The following is a 21,320-nucleotide window of genomic DNA, read 5'->3' on the forward strand; positions in this document are numbered from 1 at the left end:
GAGGCCTGGTGCATGAAATTCGTGCACTGGGGATGGGTGGGGGGTCCCTTAGCCCAGCCTGTGCCCTCTCGCAGTCTGGGACTCCTCCCTCCTTACTGCTCACCTGCTTGCTGCTTCCTACCACTCGGCTTGCTGCTCCTTAGGGCTGACGCCAAGGCCTTGGGTCTGCTGGTTGTCGGGCCTGCGGGTTTGTGTCTCTGATACCCCCAGCAGCCCCAGCACCAAGGTAGTGGGCCTTGGGCCTGCTAGGTGCCAAGCCTGCTGGTTTGTGTCTCCAATCAAGCCCCCAGCAGCCCCAACATCGCCTCAGCGGGCCTTGGAGCTGCTGGGTGCCGGGCTCCCCTGAGTGTTTGTGTCTCTAATCCGGCCCCCAGCAGCCCCAGCACCGCCTAAATAACTTAAGGGAAACTTTATTTAGTCTTCTTTTAAAAGCAATCTAGTTTAAAAATGAGTTGCAGTTAAGAGAGAACAAAGAACATGGTACCTAAGAGTGAGATAGACAGACAGAGGAGAGGCTGGGCACTGGTCAGGGGCTTACATGCCAACTGTTCTCCACCTGGGAAATGATGTAAAATCAGTTTATTTAGTTTTCTGCTCAATGGTCTTCTCCAGCAAGTGGAGTGGCATCTGCTCACTTCTCCCTGGGGCCTGGCTTGGTGGTCGCCTTGGGGTCTGGCTGCGCTCCAGTGAGCTCCGCACGGGCCTGCCTGCTCCGACTGGCCCTGTCCACACATTGCTTCCTCCGAGTCTTCCTTGGGCACAGCCCCGGTCCATCACCTCCTCCTGTGTCTGCACCGCTTCCACAGGCTGAGAAAGAGGCCCACACGGAGCTCAGGTCTGCAGGGAGCTGGTCCTCTGCTTTCAGAACCTTCGGGATCTCCGCTTGCGATTGTTCCCTTCCATGACCTTCCTTCCCTTCTCGGAGCACTGCATGCCTGCCCTCCAGCAGCAGGTTGTCTTTGTGTGGCTTTCAGGGCAGCCTTCAGGGCCTGGTGGCCACACTGCAGCACTTCTGCTTTGGGCGCTGGGCCTGAGGCCCGCCCCTGAAGGCGGGAGGCTCCCCACCAAGTCCTGCTACACCAGGCGCATGCGTTCGCCCCCCACCCCACCCACCCCACCGCGCCCTCCAGGCATGGCGGCTCCATGCTGTGCTCAGGGCCTGGGAGTTAAGCAGCAGGGTGGTCCTGGTGCCCTAGAGCTGGGCCAGCATCAGCTTCCTGTGCTGGGCAGAGATGGGGGGGGTGGAGCTCAGGCTGGACCCTGCAGGAGGCCCCTGAGGGCATCTCTCTGCTCCTTCTGGAGGGCCCTTTGGGCTCCCCCGCCAGGCAGGTGGTCCTGCCCTCCATCTCTGATAGCTGGGAGCCACTGCCAGGGCTTGGTGCACCCCCGCAATTCCAGCAGGGCCCAGCTTTGTGAGGGGAGCCCTGAGTCCTAGTGCTGGTGGCTGTGGCAGCCAAGCAGAGTTCTTACAGGCTGCGGTTGGGGGCTCCCTCTGCCAGCAGCTGCAGGAGGCTGGCCTCAGATTTGGACTTGAGCAGGTAGGGCAGGCGGGGCAGCAGCTGGACAGGGGTGCTGTGGCAGAGGCGGGGCTAGGGCGGGGGTGAAGGGGCCTGTGGTAAATGTAGGGGCAGGACACTGGCTCCACCACAGGAGCTGGGGTCGCAAAGTCTTGCAAGGAGGTGGGGAAGAGTCCATGGAGCAGGAGCTGCCCTTCCCGGGGCCCAGGGCCAGCAGTTCGCTGGTCAGTGTGACAGATGAGGCGGTGGTACTGAGGGACATCTCGTCCGACTGGGGCCGCCCTCGAACTCGGGAGAGGAGAGCGTCTCCGGGCTCCAGCACCACCATGGCCAGGGTCTCTGTGGAGCCGTCAGAGGCACAGTGCTGGGAGCCCAGGCTGTTGCTGCTTTTGCGCAGGATGGTGGGGGAGCTGGGAGTGGAAGTGCTACTCTCCCCACCCTCCTCTTCCTTCTCATCTTCCTCCTCTTCCTCCTGCTCATCCTCCTCCAGGCTCTGCAGGTGCTGCTAGCTGCCCGCGTGCTCCTGTGCATGCAGCTGAACAACTGGTTCTGGGCATTGTAAATGAAGTCCATCCAACCTCGGCACAGAGCCTCCCCCCTAGCCTGGAATGTGTAGGCCCCCACGGCACTGTGGAACTTGTTCAGGTAGATGAGGAGGAAGGAGCCAGGGTCCCGCAGCTCCTGGAACACGATCTTGTCCACCAGCAGTGGTGGCCTGATGACCTTGGTCCTCTCAGTCTTCTTCACTGCCTTGGTCACTAAGAGCAGGTCCGTGAAGAGGAAGCAGTACACGTCCATCTTTCTGTCCTTTCCCTCCTTCATCCTCAGGCTGCCCTCCAACAGCAGCTGACCCGTCTCCTCTGGGGAGGCACCAGGGATGGGACCAGTCAGGTCCAGGTGCAGAAATTCCTTCAGGAGCTTGTCCACCTCATTGTTGCTACCCTCCACCACCTCCTAGGACTCAATGCGGCTCACCATGGCCACCAGCCGCTGCCGCTCCTGTCGCTGCCGCATGCACGCGTTCACGTGGTGGATGAAGCGCTCCACGGAGCTGATCATGGTGATGATGGCCTCCTTGGCACGCTGCTCATCTGTCTTCCTCAGCACCGCCTTGAGCAGCAGCGGGTACTTGGTGAGCCGATGGTGGGGCTTGGCGAGCATGTCGCTCAGCTTCAGCCTCTGGCACTGCTGGTGCTTCTCGGCCCACATCACATAGGCCGGGAAGAGGTTGTTGTAATGCAGCAGGCTGCGCGTGTACTCCATGCAGCCCTCCTCCTCCATGCAGTACCAGATGTAGGGCTTGAAGAGGGAACGAACATCTCAAAGCCTTTGAGGAGGTAGGACCTGGGCTGCAGCAGCACCTGCATGCACAGTGCCTTCTCCACCATCAGTGCCATCACGCTGCCCCAATGCCAGCGGTGCAGACTTGCGATCTCGGGGATGTTCCTGAACAGGAGCGGGGCATGGAGGTGTCGGGTCTCCTCCCCAGGATGACCCTTCACCCGGGAGTCCCCACCGCTCCATTCACCCCCTCAGCCAGTGGGGAGCGCCCTCGGTGGGTCTGCTGCTCTGGGTGCTGGGGAGGAGGAGACCGGCGGCGGATGAGGCCCTGGAGGAGGCCAGGACACATGGCACCCCCACCACCACCCAGCATCCTGCTGGGGCCTGCACCCAGGAGGGCAAGGCCCTGAAGCAGGAGGAGGCCCTGGAAGGTGGGCGGCTCCCCAGCACCTCCCGCTGCACCAGGTGCAGGCGCCCACCCCCACCCCCGCCCTCCAGGCCTGTGTGGCTCCACTCTGCGCTCAGGGCCTGGGCAGCGTTCCAGGAGTGGTGCATGGAGGTGTCAGGACTCCTCCCCAGGGTGACCCTTCACCTGGGAGTGTCCTGCTCCATTCACCCCCTGGCCAGTGGGGAGCACCCTCGGTAGGTCCGCTGCTCTGGGCGCTGGGGAGGAGGCCTGCAGAGGGTGAGGCCCTGAAACAGGAGGAAGACCAGGACTCAAGGCGCCCCCACCTCCACTCCCTGTCCCTCTTGGGCCTGCACCCAGGAATGCCATGGCTGCAGCAGGGCCACCAGCTGGGCTTGGAGGTGAGTCCTCCGCGCACAGTCCCAGCAGCCTGCTTGGTGTGGGTGGGGGTTTCGGGTCACCTTGAGGGAGGCTTGGGCCTTTCTCTGCTCCTCTCCTGGTGGAGCTGAGGGTCAGAGGAGTCGCCTTCCAGCCCCCAAGCTGCTTCTCAGAGTCGGAAGTTGCACCATCTGGCCTCTGCCTAGGATGGGACCTCTGCACCCCCAGGGTGCATAAACACACAGGGCTTCCATCAGGCTTTGCAGCAGGCAGGCCTCACTGCTCTGCAAGCTTGGGGGTCCTTTGGCTTGCTCCACCACTTGAAGCCTAGTATACAAATTAACCACCATCTTTGTTGGTGGTTAATTTGCATATCACCCTGATTAGCCAATGGGAAGCATAGCGGAGGTATGGTTAATTACCTTTTTTGTCTTTTATTAGATAGGATATTCACAGAACTAAAGGGAAAAACAGATTAAACACAATCATAGTTTTGAAAGCTATAGACAGATAAACCAAAGAGAAAATCAATAAAGAAATAGCAGCCTGGGTCGATATCTGGGTTCTCTGTTCTATTCAAATGGTTTATATGTCTGTTCTTGTGCCAGTACCAGGCTGTACTGAGAACAGTGGCTTTGTAATATAGCTTGAAATCTGGTACTGAGATTCCACCTATTTTGTCTTTCTTTCTCAGGATTGCCTGGGCTATTCGGGGTCTTCTTTTATTCCAGATGAATTTTTGGAGAGTTCTTTCTAGGTCTGTGAAATATGCTGTTGGTATTATAATGGGGAGTGCATTGACTCTATAGATTGCATTGGGAGTATGGACATTTTAATGATGTTGAGTCTACCAATCCATGAGCATGGTATGTTCTTCCATCTGTTTATGTCTTCCTCTATCTCTTTTTTCAGTGTCCTGTAGTTTTCCGCATATAGGTCTTTTACCTCCTTAGTTAAGTTTATTCCTAGGTATCTTAATTTATTTGGTGTGATAGTAAATGGGATTGCTTTTTTAGTCTCTCTTTCTGTAAGTTCACTATTGGTGTATAGAAATGGCCCAGATTTCTTGGCATTAATTTTGCATCCCGCTACATTGCCAAATTCATTTATTAAGTCTAATAGGTTTTTGATGGAGTCTTTAGGGTTTTTTATGTACAATATCATGTCATCTGCAAATAAGGACAGTTTTACTTCTTCTTTTTCAAATTCGATGCCTTTTATTTCTTCTTGTCCAATTGCAGTGGCTAATACTTCCAGTACTATGTCGAACAGGAGTGGTGAGAGTGGGCATCCCTGTCTTGTTCCTGTTCGTAAGGGAAATGGTTTTAGGTTTTGTCCATTGAGTATGATGTTGGCTGTGGGTTTGTCATATATGGCTTTTATTATGTTGAGATATGATCCTTCTATTCCCATTTGATGAGAGTTGTTTTAATCAAAAATGGGTGTTGGATTTTGTCAAATGCTTTTTCTGCATCAATTGATATGACTGTGTGGTTTTTCTCTCTCAATTTGTTTATGTGATGTATCATGTTTATTGATTTGCAGATATTGTACCATCCTTGCATCCCTTGGATAAATCCTACTTGGTCATGGTGAATGACCTTTCTGATGTGATGCTGGATCTGATTTTCTAGAATTTTGTTGAGGATTTTGGCATCTATGTTCATGAGGGATATTGACCTGTAATTCTCTTTCATTGTGTTGTCTTTATCTGGTTTTTGTATTAGGGTGATGCTGGTTGGCTTCATAGAATGTGCTTGGAAGTGTTCCTTCTTCTTGAATTTTTTGGAATAGTCTGTGTATGAGGATAGGTTTTAGTTCTTCCTTGAATGTTTGGTAAAACTCCACTGTGCAACCGTCTGGCCCCAGACTTTTGTTTGCTGGAAGCTTTTTGATTACTGCTTCAATTTCTTCCATAGTTATTGGCCTATTGAGATTTTTAGATTCTTCCTGATTAGGTTTTGGAAGGTTGTATTTTTCTACGAATATGTCCAATTCCTCTATATTTTCTAGTTTGTTGTAATAGAGTTGTTCATAGTATTTTTTTTAACAATTCTTTGTATTTCTGTGGGGTCTGTTGTTATTTTGCCTCTTTCGTTTCTGATTTTGTTTATTTGTGTCCTCTCTCTTTGCTTCTTGGTGAGCCTGGCTAGAGGTTCATCAATCTTGTTTATCCTTTCAAAGAACCAGCTCTTGGTTTTGTTGATCTTTTGTATTGTTTTTTTGGTCTCTGTGTCATTTATATCAACCCAAACCACTATGCTCAATTAATATTTGACAATGAAGGCATGAACATACAAATGAGTCAAGACAGTATCTTCAATTAATGGTGTTGGGAAAATTGGACAGATACATGCAAAAAAAATGAAACTAGACCACCAACTTACACCATACACAAAAATAAACTCAAAATGGATAAAGGACTTTAACATAAGACAGGAAACCATAAAAATACTAGAGGAATCCACAGGCAGTGTAATCTCAGACATATGCTGAAGCATTTTCTTGACCGATACCACTCCTAGGGCAATGGAAACTAAAGATAAAATAAACAAATGGGACTACATCAAAATAAAAAAGCTTTTGCACAACTAAAGAAACCATCAACAAAACAAGAAAGCACACTAATGGGAGAACATATTTGCAAATGTTATCACTGATAAAGATTTAATCACCAACGTTTACAGGGAACTCACAACTTAATAAAAGGAAGATAAATGATCCAATTAAAAAATGGGCAATGGACCTAAATAGATACTTTTCTAAAGAAGACAGAAGGAAGGCCAAGAGACATATGAAAACATGCTCAAAGTCACTAATTAACCGAGAGATGCAAATCAAAATGACAATGTGGTACCATCTCACACCTGTCAGAATGGCAATTATCAACAAATCAACAAACGACAAATGCTGGTGAGGATGTGGAGAAAAAGGAACCCTCGTGCACTGCTGGTGGGAATGCAGACTGGTGCAGACACTGTGGAAAACAGTATGGAGTTTCTTCAAAAAACTAAAAATGGAACTCCTATTTGACCCAGTGATCTCACTTCTAGGAATATATCCCAAGAAACTATAAACACCAATCAGAAAGGATATATGCACCCCTATGTTCATAGCAGCACAATTTACCCTACTTAAGATCTGGAAACAGCCTAAATGCCCATCAGTGGATGAGTGGATTACAAAACTATGGTACATCTATACAATGAAATACCATGCTGCTATAGAAACGAAGGTATTCTTACAATTTGCAGTGAAAGGCGCGCCGCCCGCCTCTGCGGGCGGTGCGGGAGGAGGAGTCCGGCCGCTGGGCTCTGGAACCCCTCCGCGCCCGCCGTAGGGTCTGGCCTCCCTGGAGCGGGTCCAAGTGTCCTGACCGGCCACCGCCGAGGGGTGGGGCCAAGCAGCGACCGATGGGGAGGTCGTGGGAGCGGAAGGCCTTGCCGCCTGGCTCTTTCTTCCCTTCCCCCGTGGTCCGCTCCCCACTTGCCCGCACTGGGGCCGGGGGTCCATGCGGCCCTCGGGGCCGGTCAGAGGGGCCGGGGCCTGCGTGGGCCGGCCGCCGGGCGCCATGAGGCACGGCCTGGCTGCGCTGTGCCGTGCTGCTGGCGGCCTCGGGCTTCGACTCCCCGGCCCACAGCGGGAACCTGGTGCGGGCCGCCACCTGCCTGCTGCCCCCTGGACTGGACCCATGCGGCAGCGGCGGCGGCGAAGCAGGGCGCGTGCCCTAGCCCGAGGAGACGGAAGAGGAGGCTATCGCTGGTGCCCCGGGGGACGAGACGGAGGACGTGGACTTCCTGTCTGGGCTGGAACTGGTCGATTTGCTGGACCCCCGGCGATCGGACTAGCCCCTGGAGCCCGGGTGAGGACTGCGCCCTCCATCTTTCTTGGGTCCTCCATTTTTTGACAGAGCCATGTGCTTCTTCCTGGAAGAAGCCTCTGCTAGCCACACCCAGGATTTCTCTGGACTAACCAATAATAATCAAGGGAAGTGCACATGATCCGCAGAAACAAGTACCGCCCGGATCTGCGCATGGCCGCCATCCACAGGGCCAGTGCCATCCTGCACAGCCAGAAGCCTGTGATGGTGAAGAGGAAGCGGGCCTGCCCCACCAAGAGCTCCTGAACACCCCTCCCCCTAAAGCAATAAAGGATCAGCCAAGGGGAAAAAAAAAAAACAAAACTCTCAATGCTACTGTAACAGAATTAAAGTTTTCTCCCATTAATATTGACATTGGCAACTTTGAAATGCAATTGCTGGATTTAAAAAAACAAAGCACTCTGGAGCTCGAAATTTGAACATCTTTGTGCTGATATAGAAATATTGGAGAAAAACAAATGTGAACTTAGTTCACAGCACAAGTGGTCTGTTTGAAATACCTGGAGAAGGAAGATATGTTGATTTTTAACACCTGGAATAGTATTCCTAACTCATATAATCAACTGAAAAAAACAGCATTTGCTGTTCTTTCCTTATTCGGGTCTACATATTTATGCAAACAATCATTTTCAAGCATGAACCTTATCAAGAGTAAATTGAGAAGTCGTCTTATTGATGAGAACCTGGAATCGTGCCCAAAAATTAAAAACAACATACAAACCTGACTTACCCAAACTTTCTAAGGAGATGCAAGGCCATTGTTCACATTAGTGTTTGTCAGTCGTTGTCATGATTTAATTTTATGGATATTGTAAAGTAAATTGTAAGGAATTTCGTTTTATCAATAAATAATATAATTATTAACTATGATATCAAGTTTTACTCAACATACCTATAGTTTAACTAAGACTTAAAACTTTAAGTAAAGTTTATTAAGTTAATTTTAGGGAACGTTGTGGAGTGAAAAAATTTAGTGTCGAGGATTGAGAAAGGTATGTTGAGATGGTTTGGATATATAGAGAGGATGAACGAAAGGAGTTAGATGAAACAAGTATACAAGACTAGTGTGGATGGGAGAGTTGGAAGGGGTCAACCTCAGCGAATGTACCTCAATCAGATTGAGGACGTTTTTAGCAAAGGCCAGCTTAGGAGTACCCTAATTAAGTTAATAACAATGTACCTACCTATATAGTTTAAGTTTTAAAAATTTGGCTCTCAAAAGAAATTTCAATCGTTGTACTGTTGGTATTTGGCTCCGTCGACTAATGAGTTTGCCAACCACTGCCCTAGGAGATGTATCCACAAATGTATTGCTATGAGAGATGTCTGAGATTTTTCTTTTAAGATTTTTATGGTTTTTCAACTTACATTTAAGCCTTTTATCCATTTTGAGTTTATTTTGGTGTATGGTGGTCTAGTTTAATTTTTTTTTTCTTATATCTGTTCAATTATCCCAATACCATTTGTTGAAGAGACTGTTTTGACTCCATTGTATGCTCTTGCCTCCTTTGTCAAATATTAAATGAGCATAACGGATTGGGTCAATTTATGGGGTCTCTGTTCTGTTCATTAATCTATATGTCTGTTCATGTGTCAGGATGTTTTGAGTAGAGTGGCTTTGTAGTATAACTTGATATCTGACATTGTGATTCCTCCAACTTTGTTCTTTCTCAAGATTGCAGCAGCTATTTGGGGTCTTCTGGGCTCCATATAAATTTTAGGAGTATTTGTTCTAGATCTGTGAAATATGCTGTTGGCATTTTAGTAGGGATTGTATTGAATCTGTAGATTGCCTTGGGTAGTATGGACATTTTAATGATGTTGATGCTACCAATCCCTGAACACGGTATATGCTTTCACTTGTTCACATCTTCTATCTTTTTTCCCCCCAAATCCTGTAACTTTCCAAGTACAAGTCTTTTACCTCCTTGATTAAGTTTATTACTTAATCAATATCTTAATTTTTTGTTGCAATGGTAGATGGGATTTTTTTTCATTACTATTTATGAGAATTCATTATTGTCGTATTAAAAAGCCATCATTTTTTGAGTGTTGATTTTGTATCCTTCTACAATGTCAAATTCATTTATTAAATCTAGTAGTTTCTTGATGGGTTCTTTAGGGTTTTCCATGTACAATATCACACCATGTGCAAATAATGTGAAAGTTATTTGAAGAAATAACTTCAGAAAACTTCCTGAGGTGTGGAAGAAGAAAGTCACACAAGCACAGAGTCCCAAACAAGATGAACCCGAAAAGACTCACACCAAGACACATCATAATTACCATGGCAAATGTTCAGGACAAAGAGAGAATCTTAAAGGCTGCAAGAGACTGACAGAAAATTGCATACAAGGGATCCCCCATTAGATTATCAAATGACTTCTCAACAGAAACACATCAAGCCAGAAAAGAATAGACAGAAATTTACAAAGTGATGCAAAGCAAGGGACTGAATCCAAGAATACTCTAGCCAGCAAGGTTATCATTCAAAATTGAAGGGGAAATAAGAAGCTTCAAAGACAAATAAGGCTAAGGGAGTGTATCACCACCAAGCCAGCAATGCAAGAAATGCTAAAGGGACTGGTGTAAAAAGAAGAAATAAATAGCTAAGAAAGAAAACAGGCACAAAAACTAAAAATGGCTACAAACAAGTACCTTTCGATAATAACTTTAAATGTAAAGAGACTAAACGCTCCAATCAAAAGACATCGAGTGGCTGAATGGATAAAAAAACGTGACCCTTTTATATGCTGTCTACAAGAGACCCACCTCAGAATAAGAGACTCACACAGACTGAAAGTGAAGGGATGGAAAAATATCTTTCAGGAAAATGGAAATGAAAAAAAAGCTGGAATTGCAATGCTTATATCTGACAAAATAGACCTCAAAGTGAAGGCAATAACAAGAGATAAGGAAGGCCACTTCATAATACTAAAGGGATCGATACAAGAGGATATAATCCTGATAAACATATATGCACCCAATGCAGGAGCACCCAAATAAATAGCTAACTAAATAAATCAATAAACTCCCAGAAGATATCAAGGAAGAGAGCAACAACAATACAATCATAGTAGGGGAGTTTAATAGACCACTGACATCACTGGATAAATCCTATAGACAAAAAATCAGCAAAGAAACAGTAATCCTAAATGACTCACTAGATCAAATGGACTTAATTGACATCTTCAGAACATTTCACCCCAAAGCCATGGAATATACCTTCTTTTCAAGTGCACATGGGGCATTTTCAAAAATAGACCACATATTGGGTCACAAACAAAGTCTTCACAAATCCAAGAAGAATGAAATAATACCAAGCATCTTCTCAGACCACAGTGGCATAATATTAGAAATAAACAACAATAAAAACAATCCAAAAAAATTCAAACACTTGGAAGCTGAAAAGCATGCTATTGAACAATGATTGGGTTACCAAAGAGATTAAAGAAGAAAATAAAAACATCCTGGAAACTAATGACAATAAAAAGCACAACAATCCAAAATCTATGGGACACAATGAAAGCAGTCCTGAGAGGGAAGTTTATAGCTCAACAGGCCTACCTCAAACAACAAGAAAAAATGGTAATAAATCATCTAACTCTACAACTCAAATAATTAGAAAGAGAGCAATAAGAAAAGCCCACAGTATCCAGAAGGAAGGAGATAATAAAGATCAGAGCAGAAAAGAATGACATAGAGACCAAAAAACCAATAGAGATGATCAATGAAACGAAGAGCAGGTTCTTTAAAAGGATAAACAAGATTGATGAACCTCTATCCAGGCTCACCAAGAAGCAAAGAGAGAGGACCCAAATAAACAAAATCAGAAACAAAAGAGGCAAAATAACAACAGACCCCACAGAAATACAAAGGATTGTTTAAAAAAAAATACTATGAATAACTCTATTCTAACAAACTAGAAAACATGGAGGAAATGGACATATTCCTAGAAAAATACAACATTCCAAAACTCAATCAGGAAGATTCTAAAAGTCTCAATAGGCTGATAACTATGGAAGTAATTGAAGCAGTAATCAAAAAGATTCCAGGAAACAAAAGCCCGGTGCCAGAAGGCTTCACAGGAGAGTTTTACCAAACATTCAAGGAAGAACTAAAACCTATCCTCATACTCAGACTATTTCAAAAAATTCAAGAGGAAGGAACACTTCCAAGCACATTCTATGAAGCCAGCATCACCCTAATACCAAAACAAGATAAAGACAACACAATGAAAGAGAACTACAGGCCAATATCTCTTATGAACATAGATGCCAAAATCCTCAACAAAATTCTTGCAAATGGGATCCAGCAGTACATCAGAAAGATCATACACCATGACGAAGTAGAATTTATTTTGGGGATGTAAGGATGGTACAATATCTGCTAATCAATAAACATAATATATCTCATAAACAGATTGAGAGATAAAAACCACATAGTCATATCAATTGATGCAGAAAAAGCATTTGACAAAATCCAACACCCTTTCTTGATAAAAACTCTCAGCAATGTGGCAATAGAAGGATCATATCTCAACATAATAAAAGCCATATATGAAAAACCCACAGCCAACATCATAAGCAATGGGCAAAAACTAAAACCATTTCTCCTAAGAACAAGAACAGGACAGGGATGTCCACTCTCACTACTCCTATTCAACGTAGCACTGGAAGTACTAGCCATTGTGATCAGACAAGATAAACTAAAAGGCATCCAAATTGGAAAAGAAGAAGTAAAACACTCCTCATTCGCAGAGGACATGATACTTTACATCGAAAACCCTAAAGACTCCATCAAAAAATTATTAAATTTAATAAATGAATTCATCAATGTAGCAGGATACAAAATTAACACCAAGAAATCTATGGCATTTCTATACACCAATAAGGAACTTACAGAAAGGGAGACCAAAAAAGCAATCCCATTTACCATCACACCAAAAAATTAAGATACCTAGGAATAAACTTGACTAAGGAGGTAAAAGACCTCTACTCAGAAAACTACGGGACACTGGAAAAGGAGATAGAGGAAGACATAAACACATAGAAGAACATACAATGTTCATGGATTGGTAGAATCAACATCATCAAGATGTCCATACTACACAAAGCAACCTATATATTCAATGCACTCCCCATTAAAATACCAATGGCATATTTCACAGACCTAGAACAAACTTTCCAAAAATTCATCTGGAATAAAAAAAGACCCCATTAGCTGCAGTAATCCTGAAAAAGAAGAATAAAGTAAGTGGGATCTCAATACCAGATATCAAGCTGTATTACAAAGCCACTGTTCTCAAAACAGCCTGGTACTGGCACAAACAGACATATAGATCAATGGAATAGCATAGAGAACCCAGAAATCGACCCAAACCACTATGCTCAATTAATATTTGGCAAAGGAGGCAAGAGCATACAATGGAGTCAAGACAGTCTCTTCAATAAATGATGTTGGGAAAATTGGACAGATACAGGCAAAAAATTAATCTAGACCACCAACTTACACCATACACAAAAGTAAACTCAGAATGGATAAACAACTTAAGCATAAGATGGGAAACCATAAAAATACTAGAGGGATCCATAGGCCACAAAATCTCAGACATATGCTGAAGCAATTTCTTCACTGATACTGCTCCTAGGGCAATGGAAACTAAACAGAAAATAGAAGAATGGGACTACATCAAAATAAAAAGCTTTTGCACAGCAAAAGAAACCATCAACAAAACAACAAGAAAGCCCACTGCCTGGGAGAACATATTTGAAAATGTTATCACTGATAATGGTTTAATCGCCAACATTTACAGGGAACTCATACAACTTAACAAAGGAAGATAAACAACCTAATCAAAAAAATGGGCAATGCGCCAAAACCGGTTTGGCTCAGTGGATAGAGCGTCAGCCTGCGGACTGAGAGGTCCCGGGTTCGATTCCGGTCAAGGGCATGTACCTGGGTTTCGGGCACATCCCCAGTGGGGGATGTGCAAGAGGCAGCTGATCGATGTTTCTCTCTCATCGATGTTTCTAACTCTCTCTATCTCTCTCCCTTCCTCTGTGAAAAATCAATAAAATATATTAAAAAAAAAAATGGGCAATGGACCTAAATAGACACTCTTCGAAAGAAGACAGAAGAAAGGCCAAAAGACATATGAAAACATGTTCAAAGTCACTAATCATCTGAGAGATGCAAATCAAAACAACAATGCGGTATCATCTTGCACCTGTAAGAATGGCTGTCATCAACAAATCAACAAACCAAGTGCTGGCGAGGATGTGCAGAAAAAGGAACCCTCATGCACCATGGGTGGGAATGCAGACTGGTGCAGCCACTGTGGAGAAGAGTATAGACTTTCCTCAAAAAACTAAAAATGGAACTCCCATTTGACCCAGTGATCCCACTTCTAGGAATATATCCCAAGAAACTAGAAACACCAATTAGAAAGGATATATGCACCCTTATGTTCATAGCAGCACAATTTATCATAGCTAAGATTTGGAAATAGCCTAAATGCCCATCAGTGGATGAGTGGATTAGAAAATGGTGGTACATCTACACAATGGAATACTACGCTGCTGTAAAAAGGAAGGAACTCTTACCATTTGCAACAGCATGGATGGAACTGGAGAGCATTATGCTATGTGAAATAAGCCAGTCAGAGAGATAAATACCACATGATCTCACTCACTTATGGAATATAATGAACAACATAAACTGATGAACAAAAACAGATCCAGAGACAGAGAAGCATCCATCAGAACTTCAAATCTCAGGTAGGGGAGGGTGGGGGTAAGGGGGAGAGGTCAACCAAAGGACTTGTATGCATGCATATAAGCATACCAATGGATACAGACAACAGGGGGCTGAGGGCATGAGTGGGCGGTTGGGGCAATGGGGTAAAAGACACATATGTAATACCTTAATCAATAAAAAAATTGAATATATATATATATATATATATATATATATATATATATGAATGAATGTTGGATTTTGTCAAATTCCTTATCTGCCTATATTGACATGATCATGTGATTTTTATATTTCAATTTGTTTATGTGATATATCACATTTATTGATTCACCAGTATTGTACCAGACTTGTATCCCTGGAATAAATCGCAATTGTTCATGGTGTAAATCTTTTTAATACATTGCTGGATCTGATTTGCTAATATTTTGTTGAGGATTTTCTTTTTTTTCTTTATTGATTAAGGTATTACATATTAGTCCTTATCTCCCCATTGCCCCCCACCCCCCTGCTCATGCCTTCACCCGTCTAGTGTCTGTGTCCATTGGTTATGCTTATATGTATGCATACAAGTCCTCTGGTTGATCTCTCTCCCTTCCCCCCACCCTCCCCTGCCTTCCCTCTGAGTTTTGATGGTCTGATCAATGGTTCTTTGTTTCTGGATCTGCTTTTCTTCATCAGTTTGTGTTGTTCATTATACTGTATTCCACAAATGAGGTTAGGTGATATTTATCTTTCTCCATCTGACTTATTTCAGTTAGCATAATGCATAATTCAAGTCTATATTCATCATGGAAACTTGCCTGCCATTCTGTTTCTTTGTAGTGCCTTTATATGGTTTAGGAATTAGGTTAATGCTGGACTCATAAAAAGAGCTTGGAAGTATTCCTTCCTATAGGATTGTTTGGAATAGTTTGAGGAGTAGAGATGTTCTCTTTTGAATGTTTGTTAAACTCCTTTGTGAAGCTGTCCGGACCCAGGCTTTTATTTGCTGGGAGATTTTTAAAATTTTATTATTGCTGTATTTCATCAGTTTTTATTGGCCTATTCAGGTTTTATGATTCTCTCTGATTCAGTTTTGGGAGATTGTATATTTCTAGGAACTTTTCCATTTTATCCAAGTTGTCCAGCTCATTGGCAAATAGTTGTTCATAGTATTTTTCAACAATCCTTTGTATTTCTGTGATGTCAGTGATTACTTCTCCACTTTCATTTCTGATTTTATTTATTTGGGTCCTCTCTCTTTGTTTCTTGATGAGTATGGATAATAGTTCATCAATCTTGTTTATCCTTCCAAAGAACAAGCTCTTGGTTTCATTGGGGGTTTCTTTGTCTACCCATGTTTGATCTCACTGACATATCTAGACGTTGAGTCTTTCAGTGGCTGCTCCCTGGGTGGCAGTGGCTCCTTGGGCTGTGGTTGCTCCTCAGGTGGTTGCGGTAGCAGCTGCTCCTCAGTTGGCAGCAGCTCCTCTGGTGGGTGCTGTTCACAGCTGTGGTGGCTCTTCTGGCTGGTGGGGGGAGGCTTCACGTACAGCTGCTGTTCCTCAGACAGAGGGTGTGGTGCTCAGGAGGCTGCTGTTGTTTGGATCTGCTTTCCAGGGGAGTTCTGCCCTTCCCGGCTGCAAACCGTCTCACCAGCTGAGTAATTTCGCCAATTCAGGGTGGGTGTTATTAGTTTCAGCTGCTCACTCCATTTGCTCCAGGACACAACCTGGGACGCATCTGCCTATATCGCTGCCATCTTCCGTAATCAATCATATATTTTTCCAAGCTCTTGGTTTCATTGATTTTTTTTTGTATAGATTTTTTAGTCTTTATGTCAATTAGTTCTGCTCTAGTATTTATTATTTCTTTTCTTCTATTTACTCTAGGCTTTTCTTATTTTTTCTCTTTCTAGCTTTTTAAGTTGTAGAGTTAAATAGTTTTCTTAATTGCTCTTGTTTTGTTTGTTTGTTTGTTTGAGGTAAGCCGGTAGTGGTATGAACTTCCCTCTCAGGACTGCTTTTGCTGTGTCCCAGAGATTGTGGGTGGTGGTGTGTCCAGAAGTTATTTTTTTCTTGATGTCTTTGGTAACCCTTTCTTGATTTAATAGCATGTTATTTAGCCTCCATGTGTTTGAATGTTTTGGGGTAGTTTTTGTTTTGTTTTGTTTTGATTTTTTTTTTTACTGTAGTTGATTTCTAATTTCATTCCACTGTGATCTAAAAAGATCCTTGATATGATTTCAATCTTCTTGAACTTTTAGAGACTTGTTTTGTGTCCTAACATGTGGTTTATCTTTGTGAATGATCCATGTGCACTTGAGAAGAATGTGTATTTTGCATCTTTGGGCTGAAATGTTCTATAAGTGTAAATTAAATCCATATGTCCAGTGTTTTATCTAGAGTCACTGTTTCCTTGTTAATTTTTTGTTTCATTTAGAGTCACTGTTTTCTTGTTAATTTTGGGAGATCAACCAAGTGAAGTCAGCGGGGTGTTAAAGACCCCTATTATGACTGTATTGTTGATCTCTCCCTTAAAGTCTCTACAAGATTTTTATATTTAGGTGCTCCTCTTTTGGGTGCATATATATTTACCAAGGATAGATCTCTTCAGTATTATGTAGGGACCATTTTTGTCTCTTGCAATAGTCTTTATTTTGAAGTCTAGTTTGTCAGATATGAGTATTGTTACTCCAGCTTTTTTTCCCCATTTGCATGGGAAATTATTTTACCATCAATTCAATCTCATCCTGTGTAAATCTTTTGTACTTAGGTGGGTCTCTTGTAGACTGCAAAGAGTTGGGTCATGATTTTGTATCCATTCAGCTACCCTATGTCTTTTTATTAGAGTATTTAATCCATTTACATTTAAAGTTATTATTGATAGGTACTTATTTATTGTCATTTTAATTCTGTGTGCCTAGGTTTCTCTCTGTATTTCTTCTTCTCATTACAGCAGTTCCTTTAGCATTTCTTGTAATGCTGGCTTGGTGGTAATTTTCTCCTTTAGCCTTTTTTTTTTTCTTGGAAGCTCTTTATTTCATTTCCTATTTTGAATGATAACCTTGCTGGGTATAGTACTCTTGGTTTCAGATACTTTCTTTCCATTACCTTGAGGATTTCGTGCCATTCCCTTCTGGCCTGTAGAGTTTCTGATGAGAAATTAGGTGTCAGCCTTATGGGAGCTGTAGATAACAGTTTGCTTTTCTCTTACTGCCTTTATGATTTTCTCTTTGTCTTTAATTTTTGACATTTTAATTAGGATGTGTCTTGGCATGGGCCTTTTTGTGTTCTTCCTACTTGGGAGTCTGTGTCTCCTGAACTTATGTGACTTTTTTCCTTCACCAAGTTGGGGAAGTTTTTTGTCATTATTTCTTCAACCACATTCTCTATTTCTTTCTCCCTATCTTCCTCTTCAGGCACACTTCATGTTCATATATTGTTACATTTCAAGTTGTCCCACAACTCCATTAAGCTGTCCTCTTGTTTTTTCATTGTTTTTCTTTTTCTTTTTGGTTCTCTGAGAAATTTTTCAACCCTGTCTTCTAATTCACTGATTTGATCCTCAGCTTCCTCTAACCTGCTGTGTATTCCATCCAATGTGTTATTTACTTGTGCTATGTCATTCTTTATTTCTGATTTCACAGTTACTACTAGTATATCTTTTCTCATGTTGTTGAGCATCTTTATCATCATTATTCTGAACTCTATATCAGATAAATTCCTTTTTCATAGGCCATCATTTGTCTTTTTAATTATTTTTCTTTATTGATTAAGGTATTACATATATGTCCTTATCCCCCCATTGTGCCCCAAATCCCCACTCATGCACTCAACCTCAAGGTGTCTGTGTCCATAGGTTATGTTTATATGTGTGCATACAAGATCTTTGGTTGATCTCTCCCCCTAACCCACCCCCTACCTTCCTTCTGAGGTTTAACAGTCTGATCAATGCTTCTCTGTTTCTGGATCTGATTTTGTTCATCAGTTTATGTTGTTCATGATAATCCACAAATGAGTGAGATTATGTGATATTTATCTTTCTCTGACTGGCTTATTTCACTTAGCATAATGCTCTCCAGTTCCATCCATGCTGTCGCAAATGGTAAGAATCCCTTCTTTTTTACTGCAGCATAGTATTTCATTGTGTAGATGTACCAGTTTTTTAATCCACTCATCTGCTGATGGGCACTTAGGCTGTTTCCAAATCTTAGCTATGGTGAATTGTGCTGCTATGAACATAGGGGTGCATATATCCTTTCTGATTGGTGTTTCTAGTTTCTTGGGATATATTCCTAGAAGTGGGATCACTGGATCAAATGGAAGTTCCATTTTTAGTTTTTTGAGGAAGCCCATACTGTTCTGCACAGTGGATGCACCAGTCTGCATTCCCACCAGCAGTGAACAAGGCTTCCTTTTCTCCACATCCTAGCCAGCACTTGTCATTTGTTGATTTGTTCATTATAGCCATTCTGACAGGTGTGAGATGGTACCGCATTGTCATTTTGATTTGCATCTCTCAGATGATTAGTGACTTTGAGCATGTTTTCATATGTCTCTTGACCTTTCTTCTGTCTTCTTTCAAAAAATATCTATTTAGGTCCGTTGTCCAATTTTTGATTGGGTTATTTATCTTCCTTTGTTAAGTTGTATGAGTTCCCTGTAAATGTTGGAGATTAAACCCTTATAGGTGATAACATTGGCAAATAAGTTCTCCCATGCAGTGAGCTTTTTTGTTGTTTTGTTGATGGTTTCTTTTGCTGTACAAAAGCTTTTTATTTTTATATAGTCCCATTTGTTTATTTTCTCTGTAGATTATGCTGCCTGTGGATTCATTTAAAATTTTTATGGTTTTCCATCTTATGTCTAAGTCCTTTATCCATTTTGAGTTTATTTTTGTGTATGGTGTAAGTTGGGGGTCTAGTTTCATTTTTTTTGCATGTATCTGTCCAATTTTCCAACACCATTCATTGAAAAGACTGTCTTGACTCCATTGTATGTGCATGCCTCCTTTGTCAAATATTAATTGAGCATAGTGGTTGGGTCGATCTGGGTTCTCTATTCTTTTCCATTGATCTATATATCTGGTCTTGTGCCAGTACCTGGCAGTTTTGAGAACAGTGTCTTTATAATACAGCTTGCTATCCGGTTCTGAGATCCCTCCTACTTTGTTCTTTCTCAGGATTGCTGCAGCTATTCAGGGTCTTTTTTTATTCCAGATGAATTTTTGGAAAGTTTGTTCTAGGTCTGTGAAATATGCCATTGGTATTTTAATGGGGAGTGCATTGAGTCTATAGATTGCTTTGGGTAGTATGAACATTTTAATGATGTTGATTCTACCAATCCATGAACATGGTATGTTCTTCCATGTGTTTATGTCTTCCTCTAGCTCTTTTCTAAGTGTCTTGTTGTTTTCCGAGTACAGGTCTTTTACCTCCGTAGCTAAGTTTATTCCTAGGTATCTTAATGTTTTTGGTGTGATAGTAAACGAGGTTGATTTTTTTAGTCTCTCTTTCTGTAAGTTCACTATTAATGTATAGAAATGCCACTGATTTCTTGTTGTTAATTGTTATCCTGCTACATTGCAAAATTGTTATTAATTCTAAGAATATTTTGATAGAGTCTTTAGGGTTTTCAATGTACAGGATCATGCCATATGCCAATAATTACAGTTTTATGTTTTCTTTTCTATTTGGATACCTTTTATTTCTTTCTCCTTTCTAATTGCTCTGGCTAGCACTTCCAGTACTATACTGTACAGGAGTGGTGAAAGTGTACATCCCTTTCTCATTCCTGTTCTAAGATGAAATGGTTTTAGTTTTTGCCCATTGAGTATGATGTTGGCTGTAGCTTTGTCATATAAGGCTTTTATTATGTTGAGGTATGATCCCTCTGTTCCAATTTTGCTGAGGGTTTTTATCAAATAAACATGTTGGATTTTGTCAAATGCTTTTTCTGCGTCAACGATATGCCTATGTGAATTTTATCTCTCAATTTGTTTATGTGATGTATCATGTTTATTGATTTGCGGATATTGTACCATCCTTGCATCCTCGGGCTAAATCCTTATTGGTCATGGTGAATGAACTTTCTGATGTAATGCTAGATCTGATTTTCTAGAATTGTTTTGAGGATTTTGGCATCTATGTTCATGAAGGATATTGGTCTGTAATTCTCTTTCTTTGTCGTGTTTTTATCTGGTTTTGGTATTAGGATGATTCATAGAATGAGCTCGGAAGTGTTCCTTCCTCTTGAATTTTTTTTGGAATAGTCTGAGGAGGATAGGCTTTAGTTCTTCCTTGAATGTTTGGTATAACACCTCTGTGAAGCTATCTGGCACAGGGCTTTTGTTTACTGGAAGGTTTTTGATGACTGCTTCAATTTCTTCCATTGTTATTGCCTATTGAGATTTGTAGATTCTTCCTGATTGAGTTTGGGGAGGTTGTATTTTTCTAGGAATATGTCCTTTACCTCCAGGTTGTCTAGTTTGTTGGAATAGAGTTTTTCATAGTGATTTTTAACAATCCTTTTATTTCTGTGGAGTCTTTTGTTATTTCACCTCTTTCATTTCTGATTTTGTTTACTTGGGTCCTCTCACTTTGCTTCTTTGTGAGCCTGACTAGAGATTCATCAATCTTGTTTATCCTTTCAAAGACCTAGCTCTTGGTTTCATTCATCCTTTGTGTTTATGTGTGTGTTGTGTTTTGTTTTATTTACTTATTTATTGGTCTCTGTGTTATTTATTTCTGTTCTGATCTTTATTATCTCCTTCCGTGTGCTCACCCTGGGCTTTTACTGTTGCTCTTTTTCTATTTCTTTAAGTTGTAGAGAAGATTATTTACTACAATTTTTTCTTGTTTTGTTTTGTTTTGTTTTGTTTGTTTGTTTCTTTTTTTGAGGTAGGTCTGTGGAGCTATAAACTTCCCTCTCAGGACTGCTTTCATTGTGTCCCGTAGATTTTGGATTGTTATATTTTCATTGCCATTCATTTCCAGGATGTTTTTAATTTCTTCTTTGATCTCTTTGGTAACCTAGTCATTGCTTAATAGCATACTATTCAGCTTCTAAGTGTTTGAATTTTTTGTTGTGTTTATTGTATTTTATTTATATTATTATGC

General features: G+C 42.2%; 1 pseudogene; it reads right to left on the reverse strand.

Annotated features, from left to right (window-relative positions):
* Positions 1-1,166: 1,166 nt before the first annotated feature.
* On the reverse strand, positions 1,167-7,155 carry LOC118650523 (annotated as a pseudogene).
* Between the last annotated feature and the right edge of the window lie 14,165 nt (positions 7,156-21,320).

The sequence above is a fragment of the Myotis myotis genome, unplaced genomic scaffold (genome assembly GCF_014108235.1).
Source record: "Myotis myotis isolate mMyoMyo1 unplaced genomic scaffold, mMyoMyo1.p scaffold_m19_p_3, whole genome shotgun sequence".
NCBI lineage: Eukaryota > Metazoa > Chordata > Mammalia > Chiroptera > Vespertilionidae > Myotis > Myotis myotis.